Source organism: Homalodisca vitripennis, chromosome 5 (assembly GCF_021130785.1).
Source record: "Homalodisca vitripennis isolate AUS2020 chromosome 5, UT_GWSS_2.1, whole genome shotgun sequence".
NCBI lineage: Eukaryota > Metazoa > Arthropoda > Insecta > Hemiptera > Cicadellidae > Homalodisca > Homalodisca vitripennis.
In genome coordinates, this window is record NC_060211.1 from 29,430,066 (window position 1) to 29,451,467 (window position 21,402).

At 32.7% G+C, this 21,402-nt stretch overlaps 1 protein-coding gene across 3 annotated transcripts in view; it reads right to left on the minus strand.

The window, feature by feature from the left end:
- LOC124361905 overlaps positions 1-21,402 on the minus strand; it is a 238,310-nt gene that overhangs the window by 45,639 nt on the left and 171,269 nt on the right. For all 3 annotated transcript variants that reach the window (XM_046815962.1, XM_046815963.1, XM_046815964.1), the window contains one exon: positions 10,652-10,705. The gene's annotated coding sequence lies outside the window, so the exon portion shown is untranslated. The remainder of the gene's footprint in view (positions 1-10,651; positions 10,706-21,402) is intronic.

A 21,402-nucleotide genomic window follows, 5' to 3' on the forward strand; every position in this document is an offset into this window, starting at 1 on the left:
TTTCTTTAAAGTGTTTCCGATATTAATACACCTCAGTTCCAAATGTGGGAATAGTAAAAATTTACTTCCACAACTTAGGTATACTCGGATACTTCTAGAGCATGAAGAACTAAGCGTGAGACGAAAGTCTATGATCCATTTGAACATCTAATCCGACTAGCTCATGAACCTTCCAGATGATTCCAGAAAGTTGATCATAGTTACTCCTGACAATGATGCTTACTCAAGGGTTGCTTCGCATCAAGAATGTATAAATGTATTTAAAATCGAGCAATCCACTTGCAACACCCAAGATTATGATTCTCCTGGCTTTTGAAACAACACTGCTTACATGTCCTGAGAAAGTCAGAGTGAAATCTATACACAGCCTAATGTACTTTACGATGTACCTTTCCTAAATTCTAACCCCTCCACTTCTACAGGAAACGCAGTAGTAATTGAAAACCTAGTAAGGTCAATTTTCAATTAAAAAGTGATTACTACTATTCTGATGAGGCTTAAGGATTTTAGTTATTTTTGTTTTATGGTAGATTGTGTTAATCTTTTCTAACAGATCCACGAACCAGAATTGCTAAAACTACGAGAAGTTTGAAGGACTCAAACAATAACTCACGCAGCTGTACTTGACTGGAAATATAAGTTTGCACAAAACTATAATACATTTTTGAAAATTTTTTGAGCAACATCCATATTATAAGTGTGTTTATCCAAATTTAAAAAGAATAATAACTATCAGTGTCTTGCAGAGGGAAAGGGGATTCTCTTGAAAATAATTAATTATATTACAAATAACCAAATTTGTTTTCAGCTATATACAGTGCATATGGAAACGAAAGTGTACACATTTATTGACGTATACTAGTGAATTATATATATGTGTGTGTGTGTGTGTGTGTGTGTGTGTGTGTGTGTGTGTGTGTGTGTGTGTGTGTGTGTGTGTGTGTGTGTGTGTGTGTGTGTGTGTGTATGTGTGTGTGTGTGTGTGAATTTCCCATTGTTAACTATATAGGGTACCTAATTCAACATATCTTCATGACCACGTAAAGTGTTCTCCTAACTTCGGAAACAGCACAGTGACATCAGTGACATGACCGTCATCAATATTGACAGCTGGGACCGAGGGAGCATCCTCCTGAAATCGACGAACATATATCCATAATTCGGTCGGTTTACAATTCCAGTCGCTTTCGGCATGTCTACAGAACTGTCTTCACCATTAATCTAGCTCCATTTCATCTCTCTATAGAGGCAGAAATACACAATATTAACAACTCCAGACCGCTTTAGTTTCATTTGAACAAAATGTTTTCACTCAAAGTGGTGAAGTAGTGCAATAATATATATATATATATATATATATAATATATATATATATATATATTTATTTATTTATTTATTCATAGTCTTTTAAGATAAATTTTGCTGAAGACAGAAAAGTAATTATTCACTATACACGCGGAACTACAAGTATATAAATTACGAAATTTAGACAACTTTGTAATCAAAGCCAAATAAAAAAAATGCTGAAGATGAACATTGTAAATATTTTACAGTACTTACATAAGTTTAAGCTTCAAGAATTGGCATGGTTTTTTATACTTTAGACTATTTAAAATTAAATAAGACATTTTAAAATTACATACCTTTTTAAGACATTTTTATTACGAATGTATTTTTTTATAAATGAACATGTTACTCTCCAATCACCTTCCATATACATTGTAAAAAAATTCATATACAAAATTCATATCTTCAAAAGCTGTTTTTGCTTCATATAAGATGCCTTTATATTCTTCTTCAAATTCTCCTAATGAAATTCTAAAAACAAACAATTTTCTATTTATCCCGGCTCCGGAAATGGTATCTTAAAACAGCTGTAACAAAACCCTTTTTTAATATATATTCCATCCAAATATGTATTGCACCACCTTAAATTAAATGATTTATTTGGATGTTAAGTTATGTTGGATTGTTAACTCCAGGTCACATTGCGCATAGTCCAAGTGTTTGAAATCTGACGTTGTTCCAGACTTGGCTCCTGGAATCTGGAGTCATGACCATCTGAAGAGATCCAAAATATATTGAGCTGGAATTGAGCTTCTTCGGCGACGAAGAAGCTCAAAGCAAATTCTTTGCATCGTTTCTCTATTAGAGACACCTAGACTACTAATAAAATATAGTGTTCGCTTTTATGGATCTCTTCCAGGAGTCAAGTCTAAATCAGCGGCAGATTTCAGATGCTGCACTAAGAGGATGGTAAACTGGAGTTAAGTCAACTTATTAAGTCAAAAATATTCATCAACCAACCGAAACAAAAACCACTATGTTCCATGATCATTTTAATACTGGCAGGACAGATATAGGCTTCGTTCATAAGGAAGAGGTCTAATTCATTCTGAACTCCATCGAAGCTATTATAAATTCAAGTAATCTTTAAATCTTAAAAGAGAACCTATTTAACATTCAATATAATATGTAACCCTGAGTATAAAAACCATCAATCTAAATGTTTTTCCCCCAACAGCGTTTCAAAGTTTACGAGAGCATCAGACAATTGCAAGAAAACAAATCGTTCATGCCTTCAGGTACACAAACTTGACGCATACATTTTAAAGGAAAACTTTCATATCAGATCTGAAATAAAATATTCTTTGGTAACAGCAGGTAAACACCAACTCTTCCAAACTAACTTAGTTTGGTTGGTGTCATATTTCTTGTACGCCCTGAAAAAAAAAACTGTGATGAAGAAACAATATTTTAATATGAATGAATACTTATAAATATCTTGTATACGTTACCCAACACCATTGATTCAAATATATCAAGGCATTTTATAAATTCAATTTACAAGAACTTTTTTTCTAAGAAATTGTTTAATATAACTTACGGTTATAAGCTGGTGGTTATCAAATATTCAAAAGTTGCAATTATATTATCTCGACTATTTAGGCATCAACGAAAAACACTGAAAGAAATTATACAATTCTCCATTATTATTTCAAACAAGTTTTATCACTTTAGGGTAACAGTTTTCACATTTTGATAAGTTTTTAGATGGCAGTTGTACATCGTTTTATCGGATGGGCGTTAGTGAAGGGACTATAGGTGCTGAAAAAATTACATTTCTGTCTGTCTGTCTGTAAATATTCTAAAGAATTCTCTAAAAAAATAAAAGTAAAGAGTTGCTGAGCGTCAGAGAATATTTTTACATTGGTCTTATGGATAATAATTGTGGCAACGAGAAAATCGCAGAATAAATAAACTTGTACACAAACTCAATACAAGCATGTGGCATTTGAACAAATTACATAGTAACCCATGTAGTCTAATAAATGAGCCATATACATGCAACTTGCATGCAATCTCACCAAAGCCTGTTACGCGACAATTGCGTATTCCAAATTTATTAATCATAAGTATAAAGTTTTGCTTAACTTTACCCATGCTTAATTATTTCAGGACTCCCTATTAGAGTTCCATAAGAAATTATTCACTGGTCATAAAAAGTCACTTTGATTCAAGTTTCTGTATTGATGTCCATAGTTTAACATTTATTTTTAAGGAAATATTTATATCTGTTTTTTTTTTTTTCATCGGCTATCATGAGATAATTCTTTGTTTAAAGTGTGTTACTATACCATCAGGTTTTGAAAGGATAATTAGTGTTCGGGCATTTTTCAATCGCTATATATCACAAAATGTATTTTAAAAAGTAACTTAATACATAAACATGTGCTTAAAACGTACAACATTTGACAATGGATGCCACTAAAAAGTTGGGTTTATTGCACTTGAGGAAGAGGGTAGATTTCACTCCGCGAAACGTTGTGCTATACATGTGTCCTTTACTAGGTGGATATAATTGTGACTGGAGGTATATACTTTGCCCATCTATCCCACGCGTAACGAGTTTGATGAATGATGCTAAGTATTTTTATCACTGTGCCCTTTCTTTAAAGCCTTCTTCTACTTCCACTACTTTTCTCCTGCATTACTTCTCTTATTTTGCTAGCAATTTAGAAACGAAGCACAAGGAAATAGATGTTTCAGAAATCTTGTCTTCGATCACTTTAAGACGAATTTTATCCTGAATAACGCCTTTAAGAAGATTACTTGCAAAGACGTGTAGCTAACTTTACATATTTATTCACAAGTCTTTAAAATTGTTGCGTTTCCTCAAAATCTACGTAATACGATTAAAGTTTTTTCCGTTTTTACATTCCTATATTAAATTTATTTTCAAAACCAATTTGTATGTACGTTATTTATGTAATTTAAAAACCATTTATAGTGCAATTACCACACTTCCGTTGATATTTAACGGGTAACAGCTTAAAATAACTAAATAACAATCAAGTAAAAATTATTTTAAACCTAACAATCTATTCTTTTATGCCCAAACGCAACTTTTGAATTAAAATGCCGGCTTGGCGTCTATGATTTCAGGATTATATAAAAATTAACAGTAATCTGAAAATGGTTGAATCAGACTTACGTACCGAATATTTAAAATAATACGATCCGTAATATTTCCATCGCCAAAATGCAAAATTTATATATTATATAACATTTGAAGAGACACATTGTTGAATTTTGCTATTACGTGAAGCACCTAACTAGATCATTATTACAATTTTCCAATTTAATCAACACCGTTAGGTTAGATTTTTTTAAATTGTACTCTGTTACTCAATACACGTTTTTAGATAAAACTTTTAAAAATAAAAAAAATTAAACTGATACTCCTCACTGTCAATTTAGATTTACCAGATACCACAGCGGGCGCGACACAGACGTTTACACGAGAACCTCATTTGACCCAGTGACACCTTAGAAGATTTTTAAAATGAAAATACATTTTTGTTCTGCCATAATACTATTTTTACGACGTGTAAAAAGGTGGAGGAAAAATGTGAAATAGCGAGAGAATAGCTTTGTTTGTAATGAGGGCCGAGCCGAGCAGAGCGGCCGAGTTACGATCAATACTCGCTAATCAACCGGTGTCTCCGAGGAAACTCGCCTCCGACAGCTCTTGTTTGGTAAAACATGGGCCTCATTTATATAAATGATTGTTCTAGTTCAGAAACTGTCGCTTGGAAACTGTCCCAACAATTAATGGGTGTGGTAATTACACTAGAAACGTCGTTTCTAGTTTTGTTCTACGTCCTACTAACTCGTTAATAAAGGTTTTGTAACTAGTAATTAATTTTAGTAAAAGTTAACACGCCCATTCTTCCCGTAATATGATGAGCGTTCCTGTTATCTCCTGTATGATCATAACCTCAAAACACTGTTGGTGACATCACACACAATTGAGCACTCTGTCTGCAACAATGATTCCTATTATTGAGTTATAGCTGTTACCCGCGGCTTCGAATCCAATTTCGTTGAGTTTGCCTTGTTGTCACGATCAAGAAAATATGTTGAAAAGCGTATATTTATGGACATTCTAATTTACACAGGTCTTAGTATTTTTGTGCCAAAGTTGATTTTGCCTTGTTTCCCGATCAACCGTAAAGCACTGTTCTTGACATCCACACATCCACACACCATTAAGAACGTGAATTGCACACTGACCGCTATAGGGATTTGTATTATTAAAATTTAAAAGAATTCGTAATAATACTAGCAGTTACCGCAGTTTCGAACGCAATTGTTCGTAGGCTTTGCAAATGTATGAGCACTTCTGGTTCACGGGAATTATATTTCCGATACAATTATCTGAGAAGACTACTTCTGTCAAAAGACAACAACGATAGATTTTACAACAGCCATTTAAATTTATAGTAAACGTTGGACAGTAACTTTGTACTTTATATCTGCATTACAATACTTAACAAGCATTCAGTATTTAATATTTTCTAAAATTTAAAGTTAAAAGTTTATTTTTACTAAAACTTTTTACTAAAACTTTCAACTTTATTATCTGGATATTTTCTTACTCTGTACTCAAAAGCGGATGCAAACAAAGTTTGAAATAAATGTTGTTACTATCAAGCTTACTCTTTCATGTAAAGAAATTTAAAATAGTGTTAAATTAATCAAACATATGATTGTGTTGTCATAAAATAATGTTTACACAGAACAGTTGATTACTGTAATGCAAAATGGCTTTTTGCGACTTCAGAGGCCAGAGTGGCGTAGCACTTACTAAATCTAAAAATATCCATAACGTCCATCTATATTCAATGGAGTGACATGCACCCTCATCTAACTCAATGTTCCCTGTATACTAATAAAGTGATACAAACTTTCAGGTGTATAGGTTCGTTTTCGAGACATAGTGTGGACAGAAAGGCAAATGAATTGTTTCCGGTCTTTATCCTGGCCCGGAATCGGGCTGGTGTCGATCTTAATTGTAAAAAGGTTAAAACTAAATTAACACTGACACAGTGCCGCAGGGCTTGATACTGAACTTCATTATATTTACATAAATTAGTTGCCAAATAAACTGTTATCTTAGATCAATATCATAACATTTTATTAGCGGGTTTTTTATGAATGATCTCAATTTTTGGCCATCAAGATAGCAGATTTTATAACAGTGAATTAAAAATTATCTTTCATTATGGTTTTCAACTAGTACCATTTTATCTTAAATGTTCTAATAATCGTCTGAAAAAGTAATAATTTAGCGTTCCTCCCAGATATAAAATTCACTTTATGAGTTAATTATCTTGGGATCCACTTATATGACTGTCCAAAATTGACCACCCATGTGACATCTTCATAGAAACAACTTAATTCAAAAATGTTCAATAAAAAACGGTGCTACTTTGATTTTGAATGTAACAAGACTCTCGGAATGGCCTACATCTGAATTATTGAATATATAGTCATATAATTTTTGGAGATTTGTTGAATAGTGTTAATAGAATTTTCTTTCTGTACGAAATAAATTTGCAGATCGTCTGTAGTCCTAAACCACGAAAAATTCCAAAGAATCTATATATATATATATATATATATATATATATATATATATATATAGTATCATTGGTGTTAAAATGTCAGATATTACTACAAAATAAATAAACTAACAGTGGAGAAATTTATATTACACTTGTCCATACACGATTCTCTATTTGCATCCTAAATTATTAGACTGTCTGTCTCATGAAAAAGGCCAGTTTTAATTATGTAATGTTGCGTACCACAAGAATTGACGTAAACAATCTGGTCGTAAAGTATTTTACACTCCGCCCGAATGTATTAAGATAAAATTATATACACTTTTTGTATAAAGTTTGTTGTTAACGATGGAAGGTTTTGCTAGAATAACAGATTATGGGCATTTGTCACTGTTGTGGTTATAAAAGGTATAACTCAACGTTTCGAGGATTGGAATCTACCCTCTTCATCAGGTGGAAGAGTTATTAGTACGTACAAAAATAAAGAATAGAAAGGTAAAAAGAATGGAAAGAAAAGGGTTCAAACATACCCTAAAGCTACTTGGAATGTAGTCTAGTGCTCGGGACTAGACTCCAAGTAGCTTTGAGGTACGTTTGAACCCTTTTCTTCCCATTATTTTCGTCTATCTATTCTTTATTTTTATATGTACCAATACCTCCCCCACTTGTTGAGAAGGATAGATTCCAATCCTCGAAACGTTATACCTTTTTTTTAATATAACGATGATAAATGACCAAAATCCTGTTATCTTATAAAAACTCGTTAAAAATATTTCATTTTTAAATATTAAACACACTATATTGTTATTTACGTAACTGGAGTAGAAAAAGTTGTTTCACTGAGCATAGTTAAAAGTTTGGATATTTTGCGATATGTTTTCGGTAAATTACGTAAATTGGTAATAAATAATCCCACTTCTTACTCGCGAGAGACGGCCTATACGCTAGGGACCTCACAATGATATTTTAGCTTAATACCTATTGTCACGATTTCAAGCAAGCAGGCAACTGCTACAGTTTTACAACTAGAAATAAAGCAAAATATGCAATGAATATTATTGACATCCTACAGTTATAGTTTTGCCCAATAATTGTGTTACTACTTAGTATGCTTTCTGTGGTTATTTGAAACGGTCGTCATCAATGAAAGGTTAGTTTCATCGGTTTATTTCACAAAACCGAGGAAAAATAAGTGCTGTTTCACCTTCGGAACTTTCCGTTGGCCAGGCCGACAAGCAATTACCAACTTTAATAACGTCGCCGTCTCGTCTTACTTTCAGGCTTTCTACGCCTTCCTCTCTGTAGCAAGGTTCTGTTGGCTTCTCTCATCATGATTACGGCTTTCCCGACGTTCAAGTCAATTCAGCGTACCAGGATATTTCAAGTTTATGACTTCATAAACATGCAACTTTACTTATGCTAGCGCACTAACCGTTCAGCTGCACGATGTATGTACAAAGTCGTGCTGAGTATTTTGAATATTTTTAAGGCAAAGACCCTTAAATTTTAAGTGAAGATACTGATCACTCAATTAATTAGTTGTAAATTATTTAAGAAGTTCAATGATTAAATTAGTGGGACAATAATTAATTAATATTGAGTGAGGCAAATTATTATATAGTACTGGTTTGAATACTGGTTTCCTTATCGATTGTTATCTAGACAAGTTGGTGATTAGTATTTCTGTGGTTATATCATTTTAATATTGAAGCAAACTTAATGGATTTTTCTCTTAAGCACAGCATATTTTAAACTACCAAGACTGATTTCCATCTATTAGCACGGTTTCATTTATTTGTAGATATTTATTTCATTTGGAACAAATTTTGCTTAGTTCCTGTTTGCAAAGTATATTTTCAATAACTAAGAGATATGCAAGTGTGAGTTAGTGGTAGGAAAAATTCAGCATTTTTCGATCCCCGCTAACCGATCCTACCAAATACGGGATTAATAGTTACTACAAAATACTTTACTGAAATTCCGTTTCGCCTGTAAAACTTTTCAAACTTCAAATATTTCTGCAGCCCTGCAAAAATTTTGAAGCTATCTATGTCATAGTAGGACTGTCACTATGGTCTGCTATGATTTGTCTTTTGGCGTCGGGGACTGAGTATTTCTTCCTGGTCTGAGAACGTTTCGAACCTCTTGGTGCTGTTGTTTTACAAGGTGATCAAAATACCCGATTTCCTTGGCAACTTTTAAAGGATTGTAAATAGAATTTGGAATTGAAGAACGTTGGTAGGTTTTGAGAAAGTGTTGGATTTTTGCGCAATGCAAACTTTGAGTAAATTTTCCTTAATAAGTGTAACGGCCATCTACAAAAAGTTTGAAATGGCAATCCCTTCGCCTTGTTATAGATTATTGGAAAAGTGTGAAGTTATAAGTCCTTTTAAACTTTCAAAAATGTTAACTAGGAATGAAATATATTTATCATTGCAATTTATTGACAAACATAGAGAAACTCCATACTAAATTATGTACTGTAATCTCTAAAGAAATATTAAAACTTTATGCTCTTAGTAACCTTGGCGGTTAGTAACTGTAAATATAGCTTAACCTCATACTTTTATTTCATCCTTTATTTCTGCTCTCTTTGAAGTTTTTTAAGTCTTTCAAAGGTTGGAGGTGCAGTTAAAAAGTTTTAGTTGGAGTGCCATCTCAGGGTGTTTCCAGTAAAAATGTTGAACATTCCAAACTGTATTTTAATAAATTCATAAACATTTCAAAAGAGCTGTTTTATATTCGGAATACTTAAAACATTACGAGATGGCGAATCTCTAATTAGAAACTTTAAAATGGTCTTAGTTTCGTCTGTAATGTTACGTGCTAGACTCATGACGGAACAGCTATAATGAAGAATGGTTGAAGAATAATGATTTGATCACAAAGTCTAGATATTCATCATGGTTATAGTTAGTGGCTTTTTATTGGGTATATTAAATCTTACGATTGCTTAGAGTTATCCTTCAAATCTCAGGATACACGAAAATTTGAAAATCGCCATCAATGTCATCAAATCAGTTTGATTTGGTCAAGTACAAATCAAAGTCATGAAACCAACTATTCGTCAATCACATAATAATTTAATGTATTTCGTCATCTGTTGATTAATAACAACCCTTTCTATATACACTAGTGGCTCAATGTGGGTTCAACTTTTGGGTTTTAGGGTGCATTGACTTGTACCCAATCATCGCTTAAGTATGTGATCTTCGCACCCTAACATTCCTTACTACACCAGACCTTTGTGATGGGATCAAATATGGATATCATCACCATTACAATCAGCATTGCAATAAAATTGTTTCAATTAAAATCTGTGTTTCAAGCCTCACTATACAATATTTAAATGAATATTGAGTGATACACCGTTTTCTACGTTTCTCGCAATTGATTATGAAAACGTGAAAAAAATCATTTTGAGCCTATAAGACTCATTTAGAGACCCATAACAAATTCGAAATGTAATGAACATTTTTCATCTAAAGTATGGCCATTTTCCTGAATTTCCACGGTTAGGCACAAACATTTTCAACACCTTAGCAAATACCTAAGAGGTCAGATAAACACGTTTAAACAGTTCCATATAAATCCATTTCGTAGATTTCAAAATGTTGTATCATAAAACTTTGTATTATCAATATCGAGTGTTATAGAAACATTCTGCGGTTAGGTTAGCAAATTTTTAATAGGCTTTCTTCATAACAGACTAGTTAACAAAACGTAAACAAGATACTTACAATTATACACCCTTCCGCTAATTAATTGGAATCCGTATTCGTGGCCCAGTAATTCTGAAACAAAGGGGTCTTGTGTTATTTCGGTTCCAGACTAAAGCTTTGTTAAGACTAATCTATGCAAACAATATTATACTGGCTCAACATATTTAGCTGACAATGTTTACATTGTTTCACATGCTTACCTAGTCTATTTATCACTCCAGTTTTACAAATATTTTAATCATAGGTTTCGCAGTATTGATTGCCCTCAAACATTAGTAAATGGTAAATTACGGGGAGAATCAATAGAAACATGCCCTTAAAATTATCCAAACACATTAATTAACCTTATCAGCTTGATAACAGCTAGCCATCTTTTTTAACTTTTTTTGTTTTCTTAGGACAAGAAGCTTATAAATTGCACATAAACATATAAGAACCTTAGCGCTGCTTCCGGAGTGACAGGATATTCAGGATGGGTAAGGTTAGGGGGTAGGGTCGTCTCCTATAGAGATCCATGAGGAAAAACTAGGGGTCTAATCTCAAAGCCATGTCCCCCGGAAGAAAGGGAGGCCACCTCTGAACCAGCCAGTCGAAGCAGGCAAGGAGTAGCACACCCTTGTTTAGGCTAGCAAGAACCACACAGTTAGGGAAGGAACCCCACAAACTCCAACAGTCATCTCCCGCAGTAGACTAGACCTATCAAATGCCTCAATTTGCGGTTAGTGATGTGCTGCTCCTGGACATCAATAAGGTTGCCCAGATTTAAGTGACACATCGGTTATTCATCATTATTCTCATTATTGTAATTTTTACTGTACCTAGTGTAGTTTCAAATGGAAGATAGAAACCAGCCAGAAGTGATCCCTGCTGGGTTGTTTCACTTACTAAAATTAATACTGTACAACCTAGTCATGACCCTCCTAAGAAACATAGAGCAGAGGATTAATGTTATGAATCTCGTTGAGAACATAATATCCTCTCTCTATACCGTGCGTTTGAAACAACCAGGACTTCTAGCCACACTTTCTACGGGTCGCTTCGTCTTCTAGACGCGCTTTCTTCGATTCTGGTCAGTGACTCGCCGAAGTAAAACTAGACTCGACACGATTGAACTTGGACAGCTAAAACAGACATGGTTACAACCTGCATGGCTAAAAAAGACATGGTTACACTTGCTTGGCTAAAACATACATGGTTAGAATTTCCAAGGCTAAAACAGACATGGTTACAACTTGCAATGGCTAAAACCATGTCAGTTCAGTGGCTACCACACGGATGGTGAGAATTGCATGGGTAGAACCTGCATGGTTAGAACATACATGATTAGAACTTACACGGTTATTACTAGCATGGATGGAACCAACATTGAAAAAACTTGCACAATTAAACATTGTAGAGCTGGACAATGCATCTTTAAAATTTACATGGTTACAACTTTAATGGCTAAAACATCCATCGTTGAGAACTTCCTCGACTAGATCCAATATTTTGATATAAAAGACACCTTTATTTCTTCCACAATATAATTTAACATCAAAAACGATTTCGACAATAATTAAGGTATCATCTGTCTTTGTGACTTCTATCAAATATACAACGAAACTAATAGAACAAACATACCTAGAATCTCCATGGATACAGAGTGCTTGCCTAGAACTGGCATACCAAAAGCTAAGTTCATATCAAATTCTTTATTATTGAACCCTAAAGAAACAATGAACAAGCACTTAGAATTTCTATATATTTATAATCCACTTGTTTATTTATTATAATAACCTTTAAGGCTTATACTAAATCAAACATCCTTTTATATGAAGGTACACATTGTAAAAATGTACGGCTGAAAATGTGTTTTAAAGCCTTCCAAATTAAGATCAAGACAAGAGGCTTGCTTTGTTCTTGGCTAACAGATTAAACGAAGTGTAAAGAAAAATGTTTAATTAACTTTATTAACACTTAATTAAAACGACTTACACAAAAGAGAAACTGGTGTTTAGATACATCCATGATTTTTAAATGTTGGTTCAACCGTTATAAAAGCAAAACATATGTAACTCCCTTTAAGCGTTTCCTAATAAGAAATTTGTCGGAAATTGGATTGGGCTGTAGCGGTGTAGTTGGAGCTCGCCAGGAGCGCTTTCATTTCCTCAACAAACTTGGACAGATTTGGGAGCTGACCCGGACAAAATTCGTTTATTCTTCTGCACCTTTTTTGGCTAAGTGAATAAAATCCCTAATTTATGTCGCCTCATCTTTAGTTTTTCTCTCAACTGTTCGTTATGGATGTTCAGCTACATTCACTATCAGCCACATGATGTGGCTAACGGATTGGCTGTTTGAATTAAAGTGAGATAATTTTATAAAATATGTTCCATTGTGGATGTTAATAACTTCACAAATCTGTAACATATCAGTTAACTACTTCACACAGTATCTAATAAGATTCTAATACTTTTGTGTGTGTCTGTATATGATCTAACTGTAGAAATCCATATATTACATTGGACATCCTTGTTTGAAGTTTGGTTTTACCGATGGAAGGATTGTGAAGGATACAGGATTTTTCATGGTGTGATCCCGAGAATCCTAATAAAATAAGTGCTGATCTAATTTCTTTTCAGTAATCTTTATTTGTCTGTTAGAGATTTAAAAACTTGAAATAACTTTAGTTAAATATTATTACTGACAACTGCCGTCGCTGTGGTACTAAACTGGGTTTAACAATAGAACCAGACATTACTGTGTTGGATTGAATTTTTCAGTTCTGTAAATCTTGTAAATTACAAAATTAGGATTTCTATAATAAATTCTCTATAAAAAAATAAGGACATTGAAAAAGGAAACCAATGAGGCAAAATGGGGTGAACATTTTATAGAATGGAACTTTATGTCTTTGACTTCCTTGTAATTCACCCCACTTCCAATCATAACTTACAAAATCCATTGCTTGAATAGCAGCACCAGCAGTTAAGGTGGTAAATTTATTCCAAACTCAAGGTTTACAGACCTGTATATATATATATATATATATATATCGACAGAAGGTTTAAGTCTAACATTTTAAGTCTATAGCTCCTTTCATCATGCTCCAATCATATGATTTTACTGATTTTGTTAAAAGATTTATTTATTCTGCTCTTTTCTTGTTGTCATCACACTCACCCCTAAGGGCAATGTAACAGTGTTCGCTAAAGCTCAGCCAATTCCCGTTGACTGAAAGGAATCATCGTGGAACTCGATACTGAAAACATAGAAATGAAGTTCAATGCGAAATACTCGTATAAAGTCTACAGATCAGTTCGTTATCGACGTATCATGAAGACACACAGACAGAAAACTTTTTCCAGCCCCTCGTGTGGCGAGCTTCACTAACGCTCAGCCAAAATTATTTGTTCTGCCCTAACCTACACACCGACTCCGTACAGTACAACAAAATTTCAACCTTATCATTGTGCTTAGACAAGTTAGTTCATTGTTAAGGCTCCGTTGTTTTATTAGTCAGGAGATGATTTGTTACCCACTAATGATCTGTTTATGATGAACTTTATGAAAAAAACGGACTCTGTGATGTACATGAAATAGAATCTGGCCCGTGTTTGTTTACCGGGGCCAGGATGTTTGCTGAGCGTGCGGTGGTGATGATGGAGTAGGGGATCCGAGGGGGGGGGGGTTACGTCAACAAACCCGGTCAGTTATGGTCTGCAATCAGCTGAGCTTCCAGGAATTACAGGAAATCACAGTGCGGTCAAACATGTGTGCTATGTACCTGACTTAATAGTTTCTACAGCGAATATTTACTGTACATTACCAACAGATGAAAATATGAAAGTATGTTTTTGCACGAGGATTGAGGAAAATACCAAAAGATATTGAGAATACAATATGGCGTTGTTACTTTTTATCTCTTTTTATTCTAAAAACCATGGATGTTTTATATTTATGATAGGATTTTGTATGTATGTGTGTAAGTTCACCGCGCTTAAACATATTGCTAAAGCTAACGGTGGAAAATGTGGAAAGGATACCATACGAATACTTGGCTAAGACTGATAACCAGTTTTACCAATCCAACTCTCTTTCATAAATTATGTAATAATATAAATATTGAAAATATTTAGAAAGTAAAGAAGTATATATTGTTTAAAATTGTATTAATAATATTGGAATTATTATATTAATTTATAATTTAAAATTTGAGCAGCTTTTGATGACAAAATTGTAATAATATTAAATTGTTTTGCGATTCTACGAAATATGGTATAAAATAATCACGTTTCAGTTAATTAATTTCTACGTTATTAAAGTACACACAAATCTATAAATCGATATCTGCTCAGTTATTTGAATACATTGGAATCCAGTAATCAGTGTTGTATTAATTAGAATTCCTGGCTTCTTAAGAATTCAAAGGTGAGAAATTATCTGAGAATTATGTTAATGGCGTCAGCTCATACAGATTCTCCACCTTATTGTCCTGTTTCAGAGTAATCTTCAGTCATAATTCTCTAAATAAACTCTTTAAAACATAATTTAATTTTCTTTCAACTTTTTTGTTGTTGTACGGTCCACCCATTATACTATATAAGATCATCTCTATTCCAGTGAAACATTGAACTAAACTATAGAATCAAAACTGAAAGAATTCAAGTTTTCTTTATTCCATTGCATAGTGTGTTCAATTGTGTAATTTTAGTCATATAGTTTAATATAATACGATGATGTCTTATATTAAACACAACATAACATGTATTTGTATTTGTATGTTATATTAAGAATAAAACATACTCAAGTTGTCTCAAGTTACATTCATTGTATTACTGTTTTAACAATCGACAACAGTAAAATTATATTCATTTTGACAACAGACCAAGACAAATCTTTATTGATTTTAATATTTTGTCATGAACTTATCGACAGAATAAAACGCATTCAGCACTAAAAGGTCACTTAATCGTGTAAGAAACGGGTCTTTATTGCCAATTCTTTGTTACATTCGGAAGTCTGTTGATCACTCAGAAACAAAAAGGCACACACACAGTTAGTTAGTCCGCACAAGTCTTACGAAATGTTGAGAAAAGTGGATTAACAGGAACAGTTTATTGACAGCTAATTTTCATGAATCTATTACATACACCTGACGAGGTGCATGTTTTTGCCCCAGCACATGTCGATTTTTGAGTTGAAAATTACATAATAATTAGTACATAACTTGTACCATTTTGTACAAAAGTTTTAGAACATGTACTTATCAGGAAAATATATTATAGAATATACAATTGTACTGGTGCATGTCGCTAATCCAGCATTATATGAAATTTTGAGTTAAAAATTACACATTAATTAGTACTTATTTTGTACTAAAGTTTTAGAACATGTACTCATCAGGAACAGATATAATAGAATATTCAATACTAAGGTAAGGTGCATTTCGTCGACTTGGCAACGGTGGATTTCGATTTTATACATTTTCACAATAATTAGAACTGTATTTGTATCATAGTCTAATAAGGTTGTATCCTAAGCAGATTATCTCATATTTCTGACTGTTATTTCATGAATGTAATGATTCAAAACATTTGAGTGGTATCTTTTTTCTTCTGTTTTGTATGGAATAGTTCCTTGGAGAATCGATGAATAATCTGACAAGATTTGAATAACACAGTTTTTTGTTGCAGGTTATTCCACAAGCGTGTTGTTGTATACTTTATATAAAACCATAATACGGGAATAAAAATGGCATTCCTGTGCAGGTATAACTTATAATAATGGAATTTTCATGGTTTAGAAAATATCAGTAAAGTAAAACTTCTTCGAGTACTGTAATGATTTTAATTTTATATCAGAATTATGCTTGTATAATTGACACGAAAATACGTCAATCGTCCTAGTTTAAAATGTACACAGAAGCAGTTTAGGCTAACGAAAAGCTCTATAACCAAGGAGTCTATAACCAACCTATGTAGTCAGCGAGGGGGCCCAAGGAATCCGGACCCTCCCCCAAATTTTCAACTTTTCAATTATTTTTTAGTAAACGATTATTAATATTTAAATAATTCAGTAGTACTGATATGTACTGTCTAAAAGATCTCAACAAAAAACGGGTCAAGAACTTTTTAAGGAATAAAATGGGGCCTACTCTCTGCCCACCAAGGAAATAACAGTTGTCTGGACTCTCCCCCCCCCCCTAAATTCATTTCTAGCAACGTTCTTGTCTATAACTATTAATTTTTTTAATTATTTCAATACTATTTGGCTCCATGACCACCTGCGAAAGAACCAACTAAAATACTAAATGCATGTTTGTAATAAATAGGTTGCATGTCACAAATTGGTATAGCCTATGTAGTAGTATAACACTGAAATTATCAGTGGTTGAAAGTGAATCTCTATCTCAGAAAAGTCAATGTTCAATTCTTGTCTATATTTTTACTTTTTTAATTTTATGTATCTTATTAGAACTTAATTTTCGGATCATAAAACAAAATTGTACTTTGACTTATGCTTGGTACAATATATACAGTGTGCTTTAAAAAATACCAGAATAGTTTAGTAATTTTTAAAACTATTTCTTGTAAAGCAATGCGACTTTATGAGATTGTCTACAGCATTTTCTATTTCAATTAAACTGTTTGGAAAACTTTACAATAGCGAATGCATTTTTTCTATATTATGTTTAAAATCATAATAGTTGAGTTTATTAGTTAAAAATCTTTCTGCTTTTAAGAAAAAACGTTAAGTAATTGTGATATAAAATAATAATGAATGTATCTTGAAATAAAATAGTTTCATGACACACAAATTAAAAACGTAAAAATATATAATTATATGATGAATTTCAATTAATTAATAATTTATTATCTTTAAAATTATATTAATAAACTCAGTGCAGTAAGCCGTATATTTCAAATTATTAACAATAATTAATTATAATTTGAGCTTCTACTATTTTTATTTCACACACCATATTTTAAAATTAATGAGTAATTTACCTCCTTTTTAAAATTGAAATCATTGTTTAAATGTCAAATATCACGATATGAATTAGAAACCGTAATAACTCCTTCATTTTAACAAACTGCAATTAAAGATCTAAAGTGAAAGTTGCCTGTTTTATTTGTCAAGGCGCTCGGCGGTTAGAAGGTTATAAATCTTCCGATATTGCCGTTTTACTGTGGGTGATCCAACACGTATGTGAAATATCCTACTTCAACGCAATGTTCAATGGATTCAATACAAAGTTTTGCTCCTTTAGCTAAGCCGGGTTAAATCTATTTTATAAATTCATAGCTCTAAGATAACTTCCCAGAATACTAAAAGTAGGCTATAAAATGTTTTTAATTACTACATATAAATTGCAGATATCTATAGTTCAAAATTTAGGTAATTTTTCAATTTCATCCGAATACAAACGGGTAATGATATAAATGTGACATTTTTTAATATGTACATGAGTGTTTGAGGGAATAAAATGATTTAAATTCATTCAAGAAATGGAAAATATATTTATTAGTATAATATAATTAAAAAATGTCATTTATATATATATATATATATTTTTTTCTTTTTAAGGAAACTTTTGTTATACAAATATTTTATTCCCTGAACCTATATAATGTGCAACATGCTGTAATAATTGCACATTTTGGGATCTAATTAAAATATTACCTACATTTTTAACTTTTAATGCTTGCAATTTCATATGGAATTATAAAAAGAATCTACTCTTTCTGTTATAAGAGAAGTTATAATAAAGAGCTATAATGTAATATAAATCAACATACAAATGTATCTTCAGAGGGCACTAAAGCTTACTGATCTACATGACAGTCTGTCAAGAGCTTTTTCATTACTATAGCCAAGGTATGCCGATTAAAACGCGACGACGCGACAGCAGTAATATTCAAGATCTTCCAGCAAACAATTGGGGGGGGGGGGGGGTCAGACAACTTATATTTTCTCGTACTGGACAGAGAGTAAGGCCCCATTTTTATGTTTGCTCCGTTTCTTTGTTGATAACGATCTTTCAGCATTATATGTCAGTAATACTGAATTATTTAAATAATAATAATAGTTTACTAAAAAAGTAATTGATAATTTAGGGTAGGGGTCCGTACCCCTTGAACTCCCTCGCTGGCTCCTTGGTGAACTGTGATGTAGAATGGTTCCTAAGACAATTCAAAACTATTCTTATATGAAGCGCAGAAATATAATTCTTAACCGGGAATTGTAAATTTTTATTGATCCATAACTGATTATTTAAGAGGTGAAGGTAATGAATGTATTTACAGTGATATAGAATAAATGGTAATTCTAAGCAATATATGGGTCAACCTCGATTTTTCTCATATTACAATATAGTGTTCCAATAGTCAATTAGAAAAGGAAATGACTAGAATTTCTTGCCGGAAAGCAGTTATAGGGAGCAGGCAACCGCCAGACGGTCATATATTGCTTAGAATTACCTATTAGTGATCAGGGGCACTGACGTGATCTGGGCTTCAAATTTGGAACTACTCGAGTTAATTTTTTTTCTAAAGAGCAAGCAGCGCGAAGCGCTGCGCAGCGGGCAGGCATCGTGTGTGATCCTTTTTTATTAAAAATTACTGATAAATTGTTATTACATATTACAATATAATGTAGGTAATGTATGTAAAACAATTTTAAACACATGACCGTCTGGCCGTTGCCTGCTCCCTATAACTGCTTTCCGGCAAGAAATTCTAATAACTTCCTTTTCTAATTGACTATTGGAACATTATATTGTAATATGAGAAAAATCGAGGTTGACCCATATATTGCTTAGAATTACCGAATAAATTATTGACATTGAACATGTCCCTATTAGCGAAGATTTCAAATTAAATTTCCAGAAAATTTATGTATCGGAGTTATAACAGAGGATATGAATTGTATCAAACAAATCTTATAGATACAATTTAAGAATTAAAAAGCTTCGATCGTGGATTACGAATGTAAACTTATACTTTCACAACTGTGTCTCTTCTAAGAAGCGTGCTGGCCAGACTAAACACATGTGAAGCTGAAGTAAGCCTTTTCCTTGTGGTTCTTTAAAGTGGTGAGACAAGATTACTACTTGGGAAGGTAGTGTATTCAAAATGACTCCAGAGATTTTCAACAATGTGTTGCTTGAAATATCATATAATTTGAATGCCATCGAGTGCAGGTGAGACTAGACTTCCTTTAAAGCCAAAGTATTTGAAGGTGGTTTTTTTTTCAAATGTGACCTTGATACTCTCAAGATAGTTTAGGTTGAAAAAGTCTGCGTAGTATTAAACTTATACAACAATTATTCACTAATAGTTATTCTCAATAATTATTTAAATGCTGTCAAGGAAAGAGTTATTAAGAAAGATTATTAGAAACCTACCTGTTATGTGGTGGATATGTGGGATGATTGGGCCACATATGTATAATGTGTGACCTAATTCCGAAAACCACGTATTTGACTGCCAGTTTTCCATCAAGGGAATTACGGTATTCGTTTCCGAACGTTTTCATCTCCTTTTCCGTGTTTAGCACCATAATTGTCATACAGATAGTAATAACGTAATAATATTTTCAATGTGTTTAATAATATGTTTAATAAATTTATAGATTAAATAAATAAAAGTTCAGCTGTGCATGATGTTTTTAGGTTTCTTACTACGCCAATGGTATTTCAATTCATAATAATAAACATTTTTACTAAAACGGTCCAAAACATTAAATTTACAAATTTTTATTGACCCCTCCGGAAAATGAATCCGTGACCCCTTGGTTAGAGGGTCGCAGCCTCTTCGCACTTTTGTTTTTTTTTAAGTAACGTTTCACTCCGTTTTAATTCTCTAAGTGATTCATTTCACGAGGTGTAAAATCTTCATATTTATTGGTTTATCTCTATGTAAATATTTAGCCTTGTAAATAAGAAAGATCAATTGAATTTTGAGTTTAGCTCAAATTTACCTTCCTTTTATTGCAGCGTCTGGTATCTGACGCTGTCTCAGACTTAACTCCTGGAATCTGGAGTCATGTTCATCTGAAGAGATCGAAAGAAAGTCGGCGATGAAAAAGCTCAAAACGAAACATTTCATCGTTTTGACATGAGACACACCTATAAATAGGTGAAGTAGTAGTCTCATTGTCTCATCAGGTACACAATTGAGTGCACTACGATGTGATAGACATGTTCTCTAAGCACGGTGGAGCAACCGAGTTTTCTACACATAACGTAGCTATGGTAGGATAGGTTGATTCAATTGAATATTGAGTTTAGCTCCAGTTCACCTATCTTTTATTGCAGCGTCTGGTATCTGACGCTGTCTCAGACTTTACTCCTGGTATCTGGAATCATGTTTACCGCTATTTTAACATCTTTTATACTAATACATTATTTTGTAATGTCCTCTGCGTAGTGGCTGACAAATGATTATTTGCTCGAATTAAAGATTTACATTATAATTCACTGATACACGTGAGTCTGAGTAATATTACTCTCTGCAATTCAAAACCTTTATTTATTGTTTGATCGCTTTAGAGAAAGATTATTTGAGGTACTAAATTTGCTGGTATGGAAATCGTCCTTTGAAATAGGATGTAAATGGTGCAATAAAATATGAAAAATCTATTAAGTTACTAAATTAAATTTCATTTAATAAGTTCCTTTAGGCTGCCAGTTTTCAAATTGAATTTAATAGAAGAACAAATAAAATTATTAACTTATAATTCTTAGAAAGTATAATCCGTCAAACCCAAAAAAATTTGAAATTTTT